At 41.6% G+C, this 21,964-nt stretch overlaps 1 pseudogene; it reads right to left on the bottom strand.

Moving 5' to 3' along the window:
* The window catches only part of LOC130860737 (zinc finger protein 42 homolog), a 36,699-nt pseudogene extending 35,860 nt beyond the window's left edge, over positions 1-839 (bottom strand).
* Positions 840-21,964: the final 21,125 nt, after the last annotated feature.

Raw genomic sequence — 21,964 nt, 5'->3', positions numbered from 1 at the left:
GACCCTCTCAGGGGGAGAGGAGGAGGCGAAACTGCAACTCTAACGTTAAAGGATTGGGCAGAGGGCTGGAGCTTGTTGAATGAATGTGAGTAAATGAGTTGACTAATTAAGGTCAAAGACAGTGTTGAGTCCTGGTCCAGTTTGATGGTAATCCTCATACGGCTTAGGGTAGTTCTTTTTGGAGAAGGCCTGATGTAGGGTTTATTCCATCCCACCAATGCTAAGAGGTGCCTGAAAATTTCTGCAAGGGAAGCGGCCAGAGATGGATGAAGCGCATTTCCAAAACCTGATTTTCCTACTCCTACCCTCCCTTGTGTGTGTGTGCGTCGTCTGATAGGATGGGAGGAAATGGGTGGCAACCAAAGTAAACCCACTGCATTAGAATGCATGATTAAGAACTTTAAAAAGGGATACTCAGGAGACTATGGAGTTAAATTGACCCCTAGAAAACTCCACACCTTGTCTGAAATAGAGTGGCCATCATTCGGAATAGGATGGCCCTTGGAGGGCTCCTTGGACAAGGGACTAATCAATAAGATATATGAAGTAGTGACAGGGGACCCGGGATACCCAGACCAATTCCCATATATAGACTTATGGCAGGATGTAGTCCTGATAAAGCCACCCTGGCTTCGGTTATGCCTAGAGGAAAATTGTAAGATCCTGATGGCACAGGCAATAGCCTCCTCTAGGTGTAAGCCTAAACCAAAAAAGCCAGTCCTAGCAGAGAAGCCAGAGGAAGTGCCCCCACCATATGTACCCTTATACCCTCCCCTACCTGCTACTGACTCAGCAAGGAATAGTGAGGTCTGTAGCTCATCTGAAGTCTCCTCACCCATTATGCCCCAGACATCAGACTCCAAACCTCCTCCTAGGGGGAAGTCTCTGAACCCTTGAGAACAGAAGGGAAATGAGAGCAGCCCACCCCTCACTTGAGGCCTACAGGCAGCCCTAGAAATGCCATTGAGGGTAACGCAGGGACCTCTCTACTATGATTAGGATGGACAAATATGGGGGAACAGCATACATTCGTGTATCAGCCCTTCCACAGCAGACCCCCTAATTTGGAAAAACCATACCCCCTTGTACACAGAAAAGCCCCAAGCCATGATTGATTTGATGCAGTGCATAATTCAAACTCATAAACCCACTTGGGTGGACTGCTGTCAGATTTTATTGACATTATTTAACACCGAAGAGCACCGTAGAGTCACGCAAGCTGCCCTGCGGTGGCTAGAGGAACATTCACCAGAAGGCACTCTTAATACCCAGGCATAAGTCCAATGCTATTTTCCTGAGGAAGACCCCCAGTGAGACCCCAATGAAATCCAAGGCCTTCAAATGCTAGAACGATACCAGGAGGCCCTGTTACATGGAATGAGAGAAGGCGGGAAAAAGGCTATGAACATGAATAAGACCACTGAGGTCCCCCAGGAGCCTGGGAAAGGCCCGAGCCAATATTATGAGAGACTGTGTGAGGCGTTCTGCCTTTACACCCCATTTGATCCTGAAGCCACAGAGAACCAGAGGATGCTTAATGCAGCCTTTGTGAGCCAGGCCCAAGGGGATATCCGACAAAAACTGCAGAAGCTTGAGGGTTTTGCTGGGATGAATATCAGTCAATTGCTGGAGGTAGCCACCAAGGTCTATATTAATCGAGACTAAGAAGCTAAGTGGGAGGCTGAATGAAAATGAAAGAGAAAGGCAGATTTACTTGTGGCTGCTCTTACAGAAAGGAAAGTGTGTCCCCAAGGAAGGGACATACGAGGTTGAGGTCAAGGCCACAGCAGGGGCCTGGAAGTGAGTCTAGAGGGGAAACCAACCTATCCAAGATCCAGGCTGGGACCAAGCCAATGTGCCCATTGCCATAGGGAAGGGACACTGGAAAAAGGAATGTCCTCACCAATCAGAGGACCATCAATCAGGCCATAAAGGAGAGGAAAGGGGGCGAGTAATCCAGGGACGATATCAGCCTGGGCGACAGAGACATGAGACCTCCTCTGATGACTTCGTGGGTTTGGCAGCCGTGGAAGGATACGAGGAAGACTAGGATAGACTGGGCTCCATTTTACTAGGTCCACAGGAGCCCATTGTCCGAATAACTGTAGGGGGCCAACCCATGGACTTTATGGTGGACACGGGGACAGAACACTCTGTAGTAATGCAATTGGTAGGACCTATTTCACAAAAACAAACTACCATTGTGGGGGCCACAGGTGGTTGAGGGCACCGTCCCTTTTTGTTACCTAGGCAATGCAGGCTAGGAGGCCATGAGGTGGTTCACGAGTTCCTATATCTTCCAAATTGTCCCATAGCCCTAACGGGGCGTGACTTATTGGGAAAATTACAAGCCCAGATAAACTTTAACTCACACAGACAAGCGGCTTTGACTTTGGGAAAGCCCAAGACTAGGATTTTGGCTCTTATTTTCTCCCAAGAAGAGGAATGGCACCTCTATAGTGCCATGAAGGACCCACAAGAAGGACCCAAGCTCCCTTTCCAAATACCTGGAGTATGGGCAGAAGATAACCTCCCTGGATTGGCTAGAAAGATTTCCCCAGTGATGATAGAACTAAAACCTGGGGCCAGGCCAATTTGCCAATGGCAGTATTTCATTCCCAGAAAAGCTCAGGTTGGGATGCAAAAACATTTGGAGAGGCTCCTAAAGTACGGGATTCTACGGTATTGTCAGTCAGCATGGAACACACCTCTCCTGCCTGTACAGGAACCAGGCACGGAGGAATATAGGCCAGTTCAAGATCTCCAAGCCTTAAACCAGGCTACTGTCACCCTGCCTCTAGTTGTCCCGAACACGCTATTAGGACTCATTCCTGCTGAAGCAACATACTTTACTTGTCTAGACCTAAGGATGCATTCTTTTGCATCCATCTAGCTCCACCATGTCAGGACATTTTTTCATTCTAATGGGAAAACCCTGTAAATGGAGACAAGGGCCAGCTGACTTGAACTAGGTTGCCACAGGGTTTTAAAAACTCCCTGACTATCTTTGGGACGGCCCTAGCAACTGATTTAAGGGCTTATCCAGCCGACCAGCTGGACTGCACCTTGCTCCAAGATGTGGTTGACTTTTTATTAGCCAGAAAAATCAAAGAAAGATGTATGAAGGGAACCTGGCACCTCCTTACCCTCCTATGGGAAGCAGACTATAAAGTATCTAAAAGAAAAGCCCATATCTTCCAGGAAAGCATAAAATACCATGGGTTCCACCTTTCACAGGGGCAATGACAGACAGGCCCAGAAAGAAATCAAGCTGTTTGCTTAATCCTGGTCCCTACAACCTGACGCCAGGTCTGAGAATTCTTTGGGGTGGCAGGCTTTTGTAGAATTTGGATACCCAACTTTTCTATAATGGCAAAACCCCTATATGAAGCAACAAAAAGGGGGGAAGGGAACCATTGATATGGGAACAGGTACAACAGGAGGCATTTGAAAAGATCAAAAGAGCCCTCATTAACGCCCCCAGTTTAGGGCTCCCGGATGTCTCAAAACCTTTCTTTCTATATGTACATGAAAGTACTGGGTTAGTGATAGGAATGTTAACTCAAATTCTGGGCTCCTGGCACCATCCCATAGCATACTTGTCCAAACAATTGGATACAGTTGCTAGAGGATGGCCCCCTTGTTTGCGAACACTGGCAGCTACTGCTCTCCTGGTCGCTGAGGCTGACAAGCTCACTATGGGACAAGAATTGAAGGTTTGGGTGCAACATGCGGTGCTAACTCTGATGGACTATAAGGGACAATATTGGCTGACCAATGCTCAGATGGTTATATATCAGGGAATGTTATGTGAAAACCCCCATGTCCACCTAGAAGCGGTAAAAATTCTCAATCCAGCTATGTTGTGGCCGGTGGGACCAGGTCTGCCAGACCATGACTGCATTGAAGTCATGGATGAAGTATTCTCTAGCAGATCAGATTTAACAGATCAGCCTCAAAGACCCTGATGTAGAATATTTTACTGATAGTAGCAGCTTTGTGAAGGAGGGAGAGCGGTTGGCTGGATATGCGGTGGTGACATTAAATTCCACCATAGAAGCTAGGCCCTTGCCAAAGGGAACTTCTGCCCAAAAGGCAGTTGATTGCATTGATCAGGGCCCTTCAATTGGCAGCAGATATACAAGTAAATATCTATACTGATTCTAAATATGCTTTCACCACTCTCCATGTACGTAAAGCCCTACACAAAGAAAAAGGGTTAATTAACTCAGGAGGAAAAGATATAAAACATGGAAGAGAAATTCTTGAACTTCTAGATGCAGTCTGGGCCCCCAAGAAAGTGGCAGTTATGCATTGTCAGGGACATCAGAAGGAAAACACAATAACCGCCAGGGGAAATCCTTGAGCCAGCCGAGAGGCAAGACTAGCGGCCTCTAGAGAACTTCAGGAAACTGCATCCTTAAGTACAACTTTACTCCCCTATCCCCTAACAGAATGGAACCCTTGGTACTATAAAAATGAGGAAACTTGGATAAAAACTGAGAAGGGAAAATATCTCCCAAGTGGATGGTGGCAGTTTGAGGATGGCCTCATAATCATCCCAGAAGCCCTTGCTCTGGCCTTTGTCAAATCATATCATCAAGGAACACATGGGGGTCAGACAGCCTCAAAGGTTACCCTGAGCTGACACTTCTATGTTCCCTGGCTCTCTAGTATCGCTCGGGCAATAAGCCAACAATGTGAACTGTGTGCCAAAAACAACCCACGCCAGGGGCCAGTAATGGCTCCCAGGTCACAAAGTGTTGGAGGGACCCCATTTGAAAACATTGTAGTAGATTTCACTGAACTCCCCTGCGTCTGGGGCTATAAGTATCTGTTGGTATTTGTGTGCACATTCTCAGGGTGGGTAGAGGCCTTTCCCACCCATATGGGAAAGGCAAGAGAAGTAGCCTGCCTCCTTCTAAGGGAGATCATTCCCCGGTTTGGAATTCCAATTACCATAGGGTCAGACAATGGGCCTGTATTTGTGGCAGAAATAGTACAGTTAGTTGCCAAAGGATTAAAAATTACTTGGAAATTACATATGGCCTATCGCCCACAGAGTTCAGGGATAATAGAATGAATGCATAGAACTTTAAAGCTACAGCTAAGCAAGTTACGTCAGGAGACTCATTTACACTGGGATCAACTGCTACCTATTGCCCTGTTGAGAATTAGGACAACCCCCACAAAATGGACTGGGTTTTCTCCATTTGAAATTCTTTACAGGCGACTGCCCCCTATAGTTAAGAGCATAAGGGGAGATTTAAAAGAAATAGGAAATATCACTTTAAGGCAACAAATGCAGGCTCTTGGCTCGACCCTAACGGATATACATCACTGGGTTGGGGAACGACTGCCTGTAAGTCTAACTACTGACGTCCATTCCTTCAAACCTGGAGATACTGTATGGGTGAAGGAATGGAATGTCCAGCCTTTGAAGCCCCTCTGGAGGGGATCATTCAGTGTTATTCTATCCACTCCTACTGCAGTAAAGGTGGCTGAGGTGACACCTTGGATTCACCACAGCAGAGTGAAGCCGGCCTCTCCCTGCAGACTGGGAGTGCATCCCTGATCCAACGGCCCCGTGTAAACTGACTGTTCAAAAGAAACGAGTTGCAGTGCTTGGGACCCTGGAAGACAACAGCCCTGCCTCAGTCACTCCAGAGGCTGACTGATCTACACATGGCGGAAGCCTGAGAAAGGACACCACAGCAAAAGGACAGATAAGACTATTATTACCTCCCCATGGACTGTAACCCTTTTTTCTTGATTCTAGCTGCACTTTTAGCACTAAATCTAGCTTGGGATTAGTGTCTACTGCCCCTGAAGATTGGACATGGGGGGTAAGGACTTTACTCATGCTGTTTTTCCTCATTCTTATGTTTCTTGCTTGCTATTAGATGCTTGGGATAATTGTTGTGATAGGAAGTACCCAAAACCCCCATTTCCCTATCAAGCTGACCATTAATGTGACTAGATCAGCTACTCCCTTTTCTGTAAAGTTTGCTGCTTGCCAAGTCATACCCTGTGGAAATCTAAATGCACAAAAACAACTTTCCCTGCTAGATAAATACCTCTGTCCTGAGACAGATAATAGCATGGGGCCACCCTGTCCAACTTGGAATGACATATGATGGACCATTCAGTATCAAGGGTGGACAGCCAGCACAAGTCCACTCAGGTGGCAACTTAGGCGGGGATGGGACCACCTGAAGCCAAAATTACATATTTACAAAGGAACTACACCCCCTAAATGCCAGCCATTACAGTGTAAGCCGATAATCCTTTCTATTAATAACCCTGCTGAAATAAACACGTTCCCTGTAGTAGACCCTTGGACTTATGGACTGGGAGCTGATGTGTCTGGAAGGCACCCCCAGGGAAAATTCAAAATAGCTTTAGTCAGCGATCCAGTAGTTAAATCTACTATCATGGCACCTAACCCAAGAAAAGAGACATCAAAACGCCAGCCTGTAAATAATCCAAAACAGGTAAAGGTGATCGAAGTAAAGGATCTGAGACAGACCATAGAAATGGAAACAGAATATGGGGGGCCAAATGCCTGGATAAAATTCTCAGTGTTGGCCCTAAACAAAAGTGACTGTTACGCATGTGCTGCAGGGTGACCACAGGCACAGGTAGTTCCGTTACCTCTCGGATGGGACAATGATTCTTCCGGATTTGGTTGCATGATGGCATTCTATCAAGAAAAAAAGGCCTGGGGAAATGAGGCATGTAGGAATTTGGCTCTGGTCTACCTGGTGATCTGTGAGTAAGACCCAGGGGTAACACCCTCCTTCTCGGTGAGAAAGGTGAACTACTCTTCACGTCTCTCTAGATGGGGAGAAAAGTTCACTACTCCTATGGGAGATCTGTCAGACTGTGTAAAGTCAAGAGATGTGTCGCACGAACCATGAGCCAATTACTTTAACTTAAATATTCCTTGGGCCGATGTCTGGTGGTACTGCAGAAACCAGACTCTCTTAGACAGATTACCCACTGGATGGACGGAAATATGTGCCTTGGTTCAATTGGCTATACCATCCATCCTGGCATTCCATGCCCCTACAAGGGCCAAAAGATCCATACTGGATCTTTTGACCCAGATGTATATCTAGACTCAATAGGAGTGCCGCAGGGAGTCCCCAACGAGTTCAAGGCCAGAGATCAGATAGCAACATGATTTGAGTTGTTCCTTTTCTGATGGGAAACAATTAACAAAAATGTAGATTGGATAAACTGTACTTACTACAACCAGCAAAGATTTATTAACTACACTAGAGAGGCCCTAGAGGGGTGGCTAGCCAATTAGATGCCACTAGCCACATGACCTGGGAAAATAGAATTGCCTTAGATGTGTTGTTAGGAGAAAAGGGGGGAGTAAGTGTCATGCCGGGAGGAAACTGCTGTACTTTTATCCCCAATAACACCACCCCAGATGGCACCATAACTAAGACCCTCAAGGGATTATCATCATTGGTAAATGAACTGGCTAGAAATTCAGTAATTAAATCTCTGTTATTGGCTCGCTGGAAAAATGGTTCTCAACTTTAGGTGGTTACAAGACTCTAATAATAAGTGTGCTCACAATATTGGGAATTCTCCTATTACTTCCCTGTTTTGTCCCCTTAATTAAATGGAAAATTTCAAACTACATTGAAAATTTAGTTGAGAGAAAAAAGGCCACCCATGCATTGATGCTATGGAAATATCAACCAGTAAGTCAAAATGAAAATGATGCTATTGGACCTTAAGTTAGATCCAAGAATCAAAGGGGGAAATGAGGCAGGTTAATAACAAAAACAGGGAAGGACAAGGCAAACATAGGAAAATGCAAGCTCCAGGGAATAAATAACTTATGGCCTCTTTCACAATACCCTGCCAGGGACAGCACAAACATCTTGGTCAACAAGATAAGGAAACACTGACATATGCACTCTGGCTTCTGTGCATTGCTTCTGCATAGATAAACATAGCTATAGGTTCCAAAAAGTGGGGGAACTGGTCTAAAAAAGGAGAAGCTCTCCTTCGGTTCGGGGCTCAGTCTTTGGATGTGAATCCACTGGGCCTGTAGCAGTACAATAAACATTGCTTCCTGCATTATAAGCCTCAGTGTCCTGCGTACCTCTACCAATTCCTCCAGCAACCTCATTATGTATAGCTCAATTTCATTCCTTTTTATGGCTGAGTAATATTTCAATGTATATATGTGCCACATCTTCTTTATCCTTTCATCTATTGATGGACATTTAGGTTACTTCCAAGTCCTGGCTATTGTAAATAGTGCTGCAATGAACATTATGCTACATGTTTCTTTTCGGATTATGGTTTTCTCTGGGTATATGCCCACTAGTGGGATTATTGGATCATATGGTAGTTCCATTTTTAGTTTTTTAAGGAACCTCCAAACTGTTTTCCATAGTGGCTGTACCAACATACATTCCCACCAACAGTGCAAGAGGATTCCATTTTCTCCATACCCTCTACAACATTTATTGTTTCTAGATTTTTTGATGATGGCCTTTCTGACTGGTGTGAGGCGATACCTCATTATTGCTTTGACTTGCATTTCTTTAATGATTAGTAATGTTGAGCATCTTTTCATGTGTTTTTTAGCCATCTGCATGTCTTTTTTTGGAGAAATGTCTACTTAGGTCTTCCACCCATTTGTGGATTGGGTTATTTACTATTTTGGCCATAAGCTGCATGAGCTGCTTGTATATTTTGGAGACTAACCCTTTGTCAATATCTTCATTGGCAAGTATTTTCTCCCATTCTGAGGGTTGCCTTCTAGTCTTGTTTATGGTTTCTTTCACTGTGCAAAAGCTTTTCAGTTTCATGAGGTCCCATTTGTTTATTCTTGATTTTATTTCCATGATTCTAGGAGGTGGGTCAAAAAGGACCTTGCTTTGATGGATGTCATAGAGTGTTCTGCCTATATTTTCCTCTGAGAGTTTTATAGTGTCCAGCCTTAAATTTAGGTCTTGAATCCATTTAGAGTTTACTTTTGTGTATAGTGTTAGGAAGTGTTCTCATTTCATTCTTTTCCATGTTGCTGTCCAATTTTTCCAGCACCATTTATTAAAGAGGCTGTCTTTTTTCCGTTGTATATTCTTGCCTCCTTTGTCAAAGATAAGTTGCCCATATGTGCTTGAATTTAACTCTGGGTTCTCTATTCTGTTCCATTGATCTCCCTTTCTATTTCTGTGCCAGTACCATACTGTCTTGATCACTGTGGTCTTGTAGTATAGTTTGAAGTCAGGAAGCCTAATTCCAGCAAATCCATCTTTCCTTCTCAAGATTGCTTTGGCTATTCAGGGTCTTTTGCATTTCCATATAAATCGTAAGATTTCTTGCTGTAGTTCTGTGAAAAATGCCATTGGTAATTTGATAGGGATTGCACTGAATCTGTAAGTTGCTTTGTGTAGTACAGTCATTTTCACAGTATTGATTCAACCAATCCAAGAGCATGGTATGTCCCTCCATCTCTTTGTATCATCTTTGATTTCTTCATCAGTGTCTTATACTTTTCTGCATGCAGGTCTTTTGCCTCCTTAGGCAGGTTTATTCCTAGGTATTTTATTCTTTTTGTTGCAATGGTAACTGGGAGAGTTTCCTTAATTTCTCTTTGTGCTTTTTCGTTGTTAGTGTATAGGAATGCAAGAGATTTCTGCACATTAATTCTGTATCCTGCTACTTTACTAAATTCATCGATTACTGCTAGCAGTTTTCTGGTAGCATCTTTAGGGTTTTCTATGTATAATATCATGTCATCTGCAAAGAGTGATAATTTTACTTCTTTTCCAATTTGGATTCCTTTTATTTCTTTTTCTTCTCTGATTTGTGTGGCTAAAACTTCCAAAACTATGTTGAATAATAATGGTGAGAGTGGGGACCCTTGTCTTGTTCCTGTGCTTAGAGGGAATGCTTTCAGTTTTTCCCCATTTAGAACGATGTTGGCTTTTGGTTTCTCATATATGGCTTTTATTATGTTGAGGTAATTTCCTTCTATGCCCATTTTCTGCAGTGTTTTAATCATAACTGTGTGTTGCATTCTGTCAAAAGGTTTTCTGCATCTATTTGAGATGATCATAAGATTTTTATCCTTAAATTTGTTATGATGTATCACGTTGATTGATTTGTATATATTGAAGAATCCTTGCATTCCAGGGATAAAGCCCACTTGATCATGGTGTATGATCTTTTTAATGTGCTGTTGGAGTCTGTTAGCTAGCATTTTGTTGAAGATTTTGCATCTATATTCATCAGTGATATTGGTCTGTAATATTCTCTTTTTGTGACATCTTTGCCTGGTTTTGGTATCATGGTGAGGGTGGCCTTGTAGAATGAGCTTGGGAGTATTTCCCCTTCTACTATATTTTGAAAGAGTTTGAGAAGGATAGGTGTTACTCTTCTCTAAATGTTTGATAGAATTCACCTATGAAGTCATCTAGCCCTGGGCTTTTATTTGTTGGGAGACTTTTAATCATAGCCTCAATTTCCATGCTTGTGATTGGTCTGTTCATATTTTCTATTTCTTCCTCATTCAGTCTTGGAAGCTTGTACTTTTATAAGAATTTACCCATTTCTTCCAGGTTATCCAATTTATTGGCATATGGTTGCTTGTAGTAGTTTTTCATGATCTTTTGTATTTCTGTGGTGTCCGTTGTGACTTCTCCTTTTTCATTTCTAATTCTGTTGATTTGTGTCTTCTTTTTTTTCCTGATGAGTCTGGCTAATGGTCTATCAATTTTGTTTAATTTCTTAAAGAACCATATTTTAGTTTCATTGATCTTTGCTATTGTTTCCTTCATTTCATTTTCATTTATTTCTAATCTGATCTTTATTATTTCTTTCCTTCTGCTCACTTTGGTTTTGTTGTTGTTGCTGTTCTTCTTCTTCTTCTTTCTCTAATTGTTTTAGATGTAAGGTTAGGTTGTTTATTTGATATTTTTCTTTTTTCTTGAGGTAGGACTTTATTGGTATTAACTTCCCTCTTAGAACTGCTTTTGCTGCAGCCCATAGGTTTTGGGTTGTGTTTTCATTGTCATTTTTTTCTAGGTATTTTTTTATTTCCTCTTTGATTTCTTCAGTGATTGCTTGGTTGTTTACTTGCCTATTGTTTAGTCTCCATGTGTTTGTATTTTTTACAGTTTTTTTTGTTGTTGTTGTTGTTATTGACATCTAGTCTCATGGCATTGTGGTCACAGAAGATGCTTGATATGATTTCAATTTTCTTGAATTTACTGAGGCTTGATTTGTGAACCAAGATGTGATCTGTCCTGGGAATGTTCTGTGTGCACTTGAGAAGAAAGTATATTCTGTAGATTTTGGATGGAATGTCCTGTAAATATCAGTTAAGTCAAGATGGTCTAATGTGTCATTTAAAGCTTGTGTGTCCTTATTTATTTTCTGTTTGGATGATCTGTTCATTGGTGTAAGTAGGTGTTAATGTCTGCTACTATTATTATGCTACTGTTGATTTCCCCTTTTATGGCTGTTAGCATTTGCCTTATGTATTGAGGTGCTCCTATGTTGGGGGCATAGATATTTACAATTGTTATATCTTCTTCTTGGATTGATCCCTTGATCATTATGTAGTGTCCTTCCTTGTCTCTTGCAATAGTCTTTACTTTAAAGTCTAATTTGTCTGATATGAGTATTGTTACTCCAGCTTTCTTTTGACTTCCATTTGCATGGAATATCTTTTTCCATCCCCTTACTTTCAGCCTATATGCATCCCTTGGTCTGAAGTGGGTTTCTTGTAGACAACATATAGAAGGGTGTTGTTTTTGTATCCATTCAGCCAGTCTGTGTCTTTTGGTTGGAGCATTTAATCCACTGACATTTAAGGTGATTATTGACATGTATGTTCCTATTACCATTTTCTTAATTGTTTTGGGTTTGTTTTTGCAGGCCTTTCCTTCTCTTGTGCTTCCTGCTTAGAAAAGTTCCTTTAGCAATTGTTGTAAGGCTGGTTTGGTGGTGCTGAATTCTCTTAACTTTTGCTTGTCTGTAAAGCTTTTGATTTTTCTGTCGATTCTGAATGAGAATCTTTCTGGGTAGAGTATTTTTGGCTGTAGGTTTTTCTCTTTCAGGACTTTCAGTATATGCTACCACTCCCTTCTGGCCTGTAGAGTTTCTGCAAAAAGATCAGCTGTTATCCTTATGGGTTTTCCCTTATATGTTATTTGCTACTTTTCTCTTGCTGCTTTTAATATTTTTTCTTTCTGTTTTTAATTTTTGTTATTTTGATTAATATATGCCTCGGTGTATTTCTCCTTGGGTTTATTCTGTATGGGACTCTCTGCACTTCTTGGACTTCATTAATTATTTCCTTCCCCATGTTGGGGAAGTTTTCCACTATAACCTCTTCAAATATTTTTTCAGACCCTTTCTTTTTTTCTTCTTCTTCTGGGATTCCTATGATTCGAATGTTGGTTTTGCTTAATGTTGTCACCACAGTCTCTGAGACTGTCTTCCATTCTTTTTATTCTTTTTTCTTTTCTTGCTCTGTGGCAGTTATTTCCCCCATTTTATCTTCCAACTCACTTACTCGTTCTTTGGCCTCAGTTATTCTGCTGTTTATACCATCTAAAGTATTTTTAATTTCACTTATTTTGTTGTCCATTACTGTTTGTTTGCTCTTTATTTCTTCTAAGTCCTTATTAACTGTTTCTCATATTTTCTCTATTTTGTTGTAGAGATTTTGGATCATCTTTACTATCATTACTCTGAATTCTTTTTCAGGCAGTTTTCCTATTTCCTCTTCATTTATTTGGTCTTGTGGGTTTTTTTCTTGCTCCTTTGCCTGCAAGTTGTTTCTTTTTTTTCTCATTTTTTCTAATTTATAGGAATTGTTGTCTCCTTTCCCTATGCTGTCTAGTAGTAATTCCCCTTGTTTCTTCTTTCTGCCCCCTGTGGTGTGGTTTGTCCAGTGTCTTGAGTAGTCTTCCTGGTGGGCGGCTCTGGTGTCTGCTTTCTGGTGTGTGGCTCTGTGTCTTTACTCTCTAATGAGCAGGACAGTGTCAAGTGGTGTGTTTTAGGGTATCAATGAGGTTAATATGGCTTTAGGTAGTCTGCGTGATGATGGGTCATTTTGTGTTCCTGTCTTGTTTGTAGTTTGTGTGAGGTGTCCAGCACTGGCAGTTGCAGACAGTCAGATGAAGCTGGATCTTAGACTCTGATACAGGGCTCTGTGAGAATTTTCTGCCATTAGACTTCCTTGTGGCTGAGGACTCCATAGTGGTCCAGCATCCTGGATTTGGTGTTCCCTCCCCAGAGCCTCCTACTCGACTTCTGATCAAGTAGTCCAGACTTCAGAGGTTGCTTGTCCCAGCAATAAAAGGGATTAAAAATAACTGTCCAAGCCCCAGACTGATGGCAGAGTGTTGAGTCAAACAAATACTAAATCAAGGAAACACATACATGCACAAGACACACAAATACTGAATCCAGTAGAACAAAAGGCCCTAGAGAGACCTGAGAGAAGAACCCCAGTGTACAATCAGATAATCAAAGAGAACCAACAAAAATTCAAAACCAAAAAAAAGAAAAAAAAAAGAAAGAAAGAAAACCACACACACACAAACACAAATCCAGGGAAATTTTACAAGCTAGGATCAAATGTAATAAACAGCAAGAGTAAAACCAGACATACTGAAGATTCCCAAAACAAAATCAGACAATTATAATTAGAACTACGATAAAGACAAAACTTAATAATAAAAACCAAAGCAGTGTGTCATCTGAAGAATAAAGCAAGGAAACAGAACAGACTGATAATATTGATTATAAGTATATTAAGATAAAATAAACTAAAAAAGGATAGAAAACAGGGCAACAGAAGAGCATAGTGTGACTGGAAATATGAAAAGAAGGAGAAAAATAGAAATGTATAAAAGATAAGAAAAAAAGGTAGGCGAGATAAAGTCAGCACTACAAAAAACAGCTAAAAATAGAAATATATAAAAAGGCTTAAAATAAAAATAGAAGAAAAAATAGAAGAAAGAAATATGTTGTAAAACAGGTAGATCCCTTAGGACTAAGATCATAATTAATTTAAAAAAAACCTAGAACTGACCCCAGAATGGACCAGATCAATAGAATTAATAATAATATTTCTGTTTCCTTGGGGTCTCCACTGTAAGTGTCCTTCTACCCTCCTTGGGCTTTTTGTATTATTCTGTGACCAGTAGAGCTTCCTTTATTGTTCGTCTGTAAGTTCTGGTGTGTGGGAGGGAGTGGGTACAATAGTGGCTCCTTCCCCTGGGAGTGCATGAGCAGTAGCACCCTGCCTGGGTCGTGAGATCCTGGGCAGTGGTGGTGGTGCCTATCGCATAGGGAAGCCAGCTGCTCAGGTGTAAACAGAATGTCTCCAGTGCTGGGCCACTCTGTGGACTTCTGGCTCTCTGCTGCAGGTAATCCAGGCCAGGCCCACTTGGGGGCTTTTTGTTATCTCTTGTGGAGTGTGATAGCCAGGCCCAGAGAGGGTGTCCTTTGTTCATTGCAGGTGCTGAGAGAGATACTACAATTGCAGCTCCTCCCCACTGTGTGTGACTTTGCAGTAGCACCCTGCCTGGGTTGTGGGAGCCTGGGTGGCGGTGGTGGTGCCTGTAGCAGAGGGACCCCAGTGGCTCATGCCGAGAGAGAGAGACTACAACCACAGCTCCTCCCCCCTTTGTGTGACTGCAGTAGCACCCTGCCTGGGTTGCAGGAGCCTGGGTGGCGATGGCAGTGCCTATTGCAGAGAGAAGCCAGCAACTCAGGTGTAAACAGAATGTCTCCACATCTGGGTCACTCTGCAGACATTTGGCTCTTTGCTGCAGGCACTCTAGACCAGCCCCGCCAGGGGTCCTTTGTTACTGAGATAGCCAGGCCCAGAGAGGGTCTTTCTTTGTTCGTTGCAGGCACTGAGAGAGGGCCTACACCTGTGGCTCCTCCCTACTGCCTGTAAGTTAGCAGTAGTGAGCCACCACCATGGCCGCCCAGCTTTCCATGGTAGGCATTTTCCACTGCAGATTTCTTCCCTCCTGTCCTCTCAGTCCATCCCCCCACTGCCAACAATGTTTCTCACCCTGAACCAGTTCTCTGGTTCCCACGTTCCAGCTCTCAGAACCCCTGTTCAGCTGTGAACCCACATCTCAGTCTGGACATGCTGAGCTGTGGTGCAGACCTTCTGTGTGTTTCTCACTATTTCCCGTCTGCCACAGATCAGCCACTTCACCCTCTTTGAACAGTCCCAAGTGCCTCCCTTATGACCCAATGAAATTCCCTGTTGGAGAAGGGGTTTCCCCATCAGATAAGGGACATTTACCTGAATTCAGCAATCTCCCCTCTGTTTCAGCTCCCCCCACCCCAGGGTGTGGGACCCATCCCTTTCCTTTCTTCTCCCCTCTTTCTCCTTTTTTCCCCCCTCTGTCCTTCCCAGTTATGTTGGGATCTTTGTAGTCCTTTCTGGTGTCCAAGGTCTCCTGCTGGTGTTCAGCTGGTTCTCTGTGGGAATTATTGTGTCTTTTGATGTATTCCTGATGCATCTGTGAGGAGGGATGCATTCTACATCCTTCTACTTCACTGCCATCTTTCTCCCCACCCCAGCCCTAGCCTTAATACACAGTGTTTCTTCTGCTCAGACTGTCACTCTTCTTCCTCTGCCTCTCTCTTTCTTCAAAACTCAGGTCAAAACTTACTTCTTTAAGAACATCCTGTAAGTTCTCTTCTGGAAGAGTTCATTGTTTCTACCTCTTTGCTGGCATTCACACCTTCTAAAACTGAATATATAATATTTATCACATTGTGCAGTGATTATTTTTGTTTTTCTTCAGCAGATTTCAGGCTGTTGTTTCAAGCCATCCAAAATTATTGCATAAACTCTTGTGGAAGCCCCCAAAATAAAACAGAAGCAGAAGGTATTTTTTCCAGCTTAGGCAGGGATAGGGGTTCTGTTTCCCCTCTAGACTTTCCTTGGAAAAGAATTCAAAATGACCCCAAGTTGGACCCATCTGTAGAATCATCAATAAAATGAATAATCAATAAAATATACATCTTGGGACTTCTCTGGTGGTCCAGTGGTTAAAACTCTGCACTCCCAATGCAGGCGGCATGAGTTCAATCCCTGGTAGGGGAACTAAGATCCCAAATGGTGCACAGCACAGCCAATAAGTAAAATAAAATTAAATTAAAATAAAAACAAAATAAAAAAACATGCACCCTTGATTTACTATAGGTAGAAATAAAGTTATTGTGCAATACAGCTATTCTAAGATACTAGAAAGCTATAATCCATTACCTTTAGAGTGTTTTGGGTACCAGGCTAGCAGTGGTCTCTGTACCACACAAATTCCAGGATACAAGTCAAACTCCTTGAATCGTTCTTTTGAAGCCATTCTCACTTGGCTTGAAATGAAAAATAAGCAGCCCAACAGATTCAAAATCCTTTGGGAGGTATGGGATTGGGTTGGGGAAAGTAGGACATTACTCAAGTCCAACAACCCTCTCCATAGAAATTATCTCTAAAAAGTGCTTCTCAAACCTTCCAACCTTTGAAGTACTATTGAAAATTTATTGAACTGAGAATCACAAAACTGATTCACAACTATTACCTCTGCAGCTCTGTATAAGTGGTCAACAACTCACTCAGGAATGTGAGGGCACTTAGAATTTCTTGCATTGTTCTCAGACTTTGGGGTATCAGTCGATACTAAAACCAAAGAATTTCAGGAAGGCATTCTGTTAAATATGCATAGTTTTTCCCTTGGTATAGATTAAAAAGGAAATAAATGCTGTTCATCATTTTCATCAGGATATACTTAAGTATTTTTATTTTATATATTGCACTTACATCCGTAGTGTCTTCTAGACCCTTTTAAAAAATTTGAGTGCTGACCATATGCCAGTTGAGAAACAAAATTGACATACACCTTACATTGTATTGTGGGAGAATAACAATAAATATCACTAGTGTATTACAGGTGATAAGCATTTCAAAGGGAAAAAATAAAGCACATTTAGGGTTTGAAAGTGATATACTGAAAAGGGTTGCTTTTTATAGTGAGTGGTCAGGGAAAGTCACTGTGAAAATTTGGTACTTGAGTAAGAACTTGAATAAACTGAAGGAGGAAATCATGAAGATAAGTTGAGGAGGAGTCTTCCTGGCAGGACAAAATGCCTGAGGTGGGAACATGCCTGATGACTTCAAGGAGACTAGCATGTGTTTCACTGAGTAACCTAGAAAAGAATTAGTAATAAAAGATGAGTCAGAGAGGTGGTAGGAGACCAGAGTAAACAGAGCCTTGTAAAGCCTGGTTAAAGCTTTGAATCTTATTCTGAGGAGGATGGAAATTCTTGGAATGTTATGAGTAGAAACAGTGACATGATCTGACTGAATTTTTTAAAGGATTTTCCTGGCTGCTGCTTTGACAATTAACTGATGAGGATAAGCTCTGTAGCAGGAAGACCAGTTAGGCGATAATCCAGGTGAGAGGTGATGGGCCTGGATACTGGCTGTTGAAGTAGTGAGAACTGGTTAGATTCTGGATATATTTTGAAAACAGAACTGTTAGGATTTGTTGATAAATAATGTAGTAGGCTGAATAATGACCATGCCAAAATATCAGGTCCTAATCTCTAGAACCTGAAAATGTTACCTTATTTGGAAAAAGGGTCTTTGCAGGTATAGTTAAGTTAAAGACTTTGAGCTAAGGTGCCTTAAGTGCAATCATAAATGTGATAAGAAAGAGGCAGAGGGAGCTTTAATAGGCACAAAAAAGAAGAAGTGGCAATATGACCATGGAGGCAGAGACCAGAGGGATGCAGCCACAAGTCATGGAGCATCAGGAGCCACCAGACACTGGAAGAGGCAAGGGACAGACTTGATCTAGCCTAGAGTCTCTGAAATCTTTTTTTTTTAATATCTCAGAGTAGGTTACAAAGAAGAGTAGTTAGGAAAGGGAATTTGTTTTTCTTTATTTTTTAAAATTATTTGTATTGTTTTATAAATTTATTTATTTTTGTTTATTGGCTGTGTTGGGTCTTCTTTGTTGCCTGCAGGGTTTCTCTACTTGTGGCGTGCGGGAGCAAGGGCTATTCTTCACTGCAGTGTGCAAGCTTCTCAGTGCGGTGACTTCTCTTGTTGCAGAGCACGGGCTCTAGGCACACGGGCTTCAGTAGTTGTGTCAAGTGGGCTCAATAGTTGTGGCTTGTGAGCTCTAGAGTGCAGGCTCAGTAGCTATGGTGCACAGGCTTTGTTGGTCTGTGGCATGTGGGACCTTCCCGGACCAGGGCTCGAAACCATCTCCCCTACATTGGCAGGCATATTCTTAACCACTGTGCCACCAGGGAGGCCCCAAGCCTCTGAAATCTTGATTTGGGCTCAGTGAAACTGATTTTGGACTTCTGGTCTTCCATAAAAGAATAAATTTCTGTTGTCTTTAGGTACTAAATTTGAGATAATTTGTTAACAGCAGCCTAATGAAACTAACACAGACTTGATGTGGTTTACAAAAGATAGAGAGAAGTCTAGGATAACTTCCAGCAATCTTGATCTGAGGAAGTGAAGGGATGTTGTTTCCAGTTACTGAGATGGGGTCATCTGAGAATGGAACAGGTTTGGAGGAGAGAAAAATTAAGCTAGGTTTTAGACATGTTAGGTTTGAGATCACTATCAGACATCTAAACGTGGATGTTTAGAGGGAAAGTGAGTAGGTGAGTCTTTAGTTTAAAGGAAAAGCCGGGGCTGGAGGTAAATGTTTGATTTATTAGCGTATAAGTGGTAATTAATGTCATGGGACAGAATGAGCTCACCTGCGGTATGCGTGAGATGAAGAAGGCATTCAGACATTGAGCTCCCAGACTCTCCAATGTTTACACAACCAGAAGATTAGAAGGACATAACAGCCAAGACTAAGAAGGAGCAGTGATTGAATCATTAAAAAGAACCAAGAGATAGCAGTGTCCCAGATTTCAAGTAAAAAAGGTATCTCAAGAAGGAACAAGTGAGTAACTGCATCAATGCTGCAGAAAGACTAGAATGCAAAAAAGTTTAGCGAGCTAATAGAGATATTTGAGAATTGTGCTATAAATGTAAACAAAGGAAGGGGGAGGTAGCTACAGATGAATGTGGAGTATTTTTTAAGATGAGTGTTATCATAGCAATACTAGCACAGGCTTCATAGGGTCAATGATCAGAGCATAGCAAACAGAGGCACTGAATCAGAGAGGATCATGGATATAGCCTCAGAAAGCTCTTCTGGAATGAGAAGAGTGGCTGTTAAAAACTAAGAAGATGAGTTGAATCTTGATGCTGTAGAGAAAGATTTTTTAATTTTATGGAAATGATGTAATAGAATATTTAAAAATAAAATATCTAAATATTAATATAATGATTTGTATTTGTGAAGGTCTTTCATATACATGATCTTCACTTCTTACATCTCTGTGAGGTTAAATGTTATTAGACACATTTTAAAGAAGACTCGGGACTTCCCTAGTGGTGCAGTGGTTAAGAATCCACCTGCCAATGCAGGGGATATGGGTTTGAGCCCTGGTCTGGGAAGGTCCCACATGCCACAGACCAACAAAGCCTGTGCACCACAACTACTGAGCCTGCACTTTAGAGCCCGCGAGCCACAACTATTGAGCCCACTTGACACAACTACTGAAGCCCATGCACCTAGAGCCCATGCTCCGCAACAAGAGAAGCCACTGCACTGAGAAGCCCACACACTGCAGTGAAGAGTAGCCCCACTCCTGCTCACCACAGCTAGAGAAAGCCTGCAGGCAGTAATGAAGATCCAACACAGCCAGTAAGTAAAAATAAATAAAAATAAATTTATTAAAAAATACAAATAATTTAAAAGAATAAAGAAAAAAAATTTCACTTCCCAACTACTCTTCTCTGAAACCTACACTGAGACATTAAAAAAAAAAAAAAGATTTCAGAGGCTCTAGGCTAGATCGAGTCTGTCCCTTGCCTCTTCCAGTTTCTGGTGGCTCCTGGCGCTCCACAACAAGAGAAGCCACCTCAATGAGAAGCCCATGCACCACAACAAAGTGTAGCCCCTGCTCTGCACAACTAGAGAAAGCCCGAAAACAGCAACAAAGACCCAATGCAGCCAATAAATAAATAAATAAATAAAAATAAATGTAAAGAAGAGTAAACTGTGGTTTCAAGAGTTAAAGTGACTTGACCAAGATCTAGCAAGTTACTAAATAGTAAGCTGAAAATACTAAAAGAAAAGCAATCTCGAAATTATTGTAGCATGTAGGACACTAGGAGAGAGAATTACGAATAGGAATTAAAAAGAATAGGAAACTGTAGCAATCGAAAGGAAAGATATTAAAGACCTTACCAAGGATAGCAGCCAACACAGTGAAGAGAAGACAGCAATACACACTGTGTGTGTTTGTGTATGTGTGTGCACGTTTGCATGCATGCACTTTTACAGCCTTAGGTTATGAAATCTCATTGTAGCCATGGCTTTTTCATCATCAAAATAATACAAAGCCTTCCATATCTACATTTCATTTCAAAATCCCTAAACGTTCATTACTTCATTTTAGGGTTACATCAACCCTGTGGAAGATCATTGACTTTTCATAGAAGAGAAACCTAATTTTCACAGATCATATAGCACTTGAACAAAATTATGAGGCTGGAACATTGGAAGAGCTGTTACTCAAAATTAAAGCTTATGGCTCCAGAGTCAAAGTAATTTTTTAAAGAAAAAATAAATGGAAGAAGGAAAAGAGTGAAGAAAGAACGAGGCCCAGGAAGGTTTATGGATAACTTAGGTGGGATCATCATGTCAAATTCTATTATGTAGAACTTCTCCATGCGTAGCTATTATGGTTGGGAGAATTAATTACTCCTAAATATTTAGCTTTAGCCCAGGTATACTTCTAGAGCCATAGATGCACTGGATGCCTCCATTAGGGTGCACTGTAGCATCTGAAACTCAACATGCCCTAATTTCCCACCACAAACGTTTCTCTCTTTGGACTTCCCATCATAATAAAAGATACTGTTCTACCAGGAGCCTGACACAGACATCTGAGTGTTATCCCCAATTCTTCTTCCTAGACTCCCCATATCCAATCAGTTATGAAGACCTGTCAAATTAATCCCTCCGTTTCTCTCCTCTTCATCATCACTATCATAATATTCATACCATCACTCATTCTTGCCCCCCTGCTGTTATTGCTTCCAATGTGTTCTCCTTGCCTCTGGTCTTTTTATTCTCTGATATACTCTCTACCCTGTTAGCTCTGTGATTATAAATTGCAAATACTATCACATCATGCCCTGACTTAAACCTTTCAGTATCTTCCTATAATATAGTGGTGGAGTTCAAACCATTATATGGTGTATGTACCTCTCATTATCTGACCTCTGTCTATCACATCAGATTCATCTTCTTTTGATCCCACTGCACTAAACTACTTGCTGTCCTTCAAATGCATCATATCTTTGGCACTTGCTCTCCTCTATCCTTCATCCTAGTAAGGTTTTAGGACTCATTTCTTGAACCCCCTTCTTGGTCTTTATCAGCCCCACTTACCTCCCCTATCAAGGCATTCATCCTTTACTCCATGTTCTCATAGTACATTGAATACAACAACGCCATTGGTTTTGTAGTTGTTGTTTTGCCCTCACTCCATTATTTAGATCCCCAAATAGAGAAATTCTTTTATTCATCTTTGTATATCCAGAACCTTCCATAGTACCTGGTATACAGCATGTCCTAAATAACTGATTAAAAATGTGGAAAAAATGATGATACGTTAATGTGATGGAATACTTGAGGGACTGAAACTCAGAAGAGTTAGATCAACCTAATTTACAGCATAAATCTGGGTACATTTTTCTCACATCTAGGCTTTGGTTTCCTCATCTTTAAAATCATGCCTCTTAACCAGATACTCTCAAAGGCCCCTTCAGCTCTAAAATGTTCCAAACATATCT

The sequence above is a fragment of the Hippopotamus amphibius genome, chromosome 9 (genome assembly GCF_030028045.1).
Source record: "Hippopotamus amphibius kiboko isolate mHipAmp2 chromosome 9, mHipAmp2.hap2, whole genome shotgun sequence".
NCBI lineage: Eukaryota > Metazoa > Chordata > Mammalia > Artiodactyla > Hippopotamidae > Hippopotamus > Hippopotamus amphibius.
This window is presented reverse-complemented; position numbering and strand designations above follow the sequence as displayed.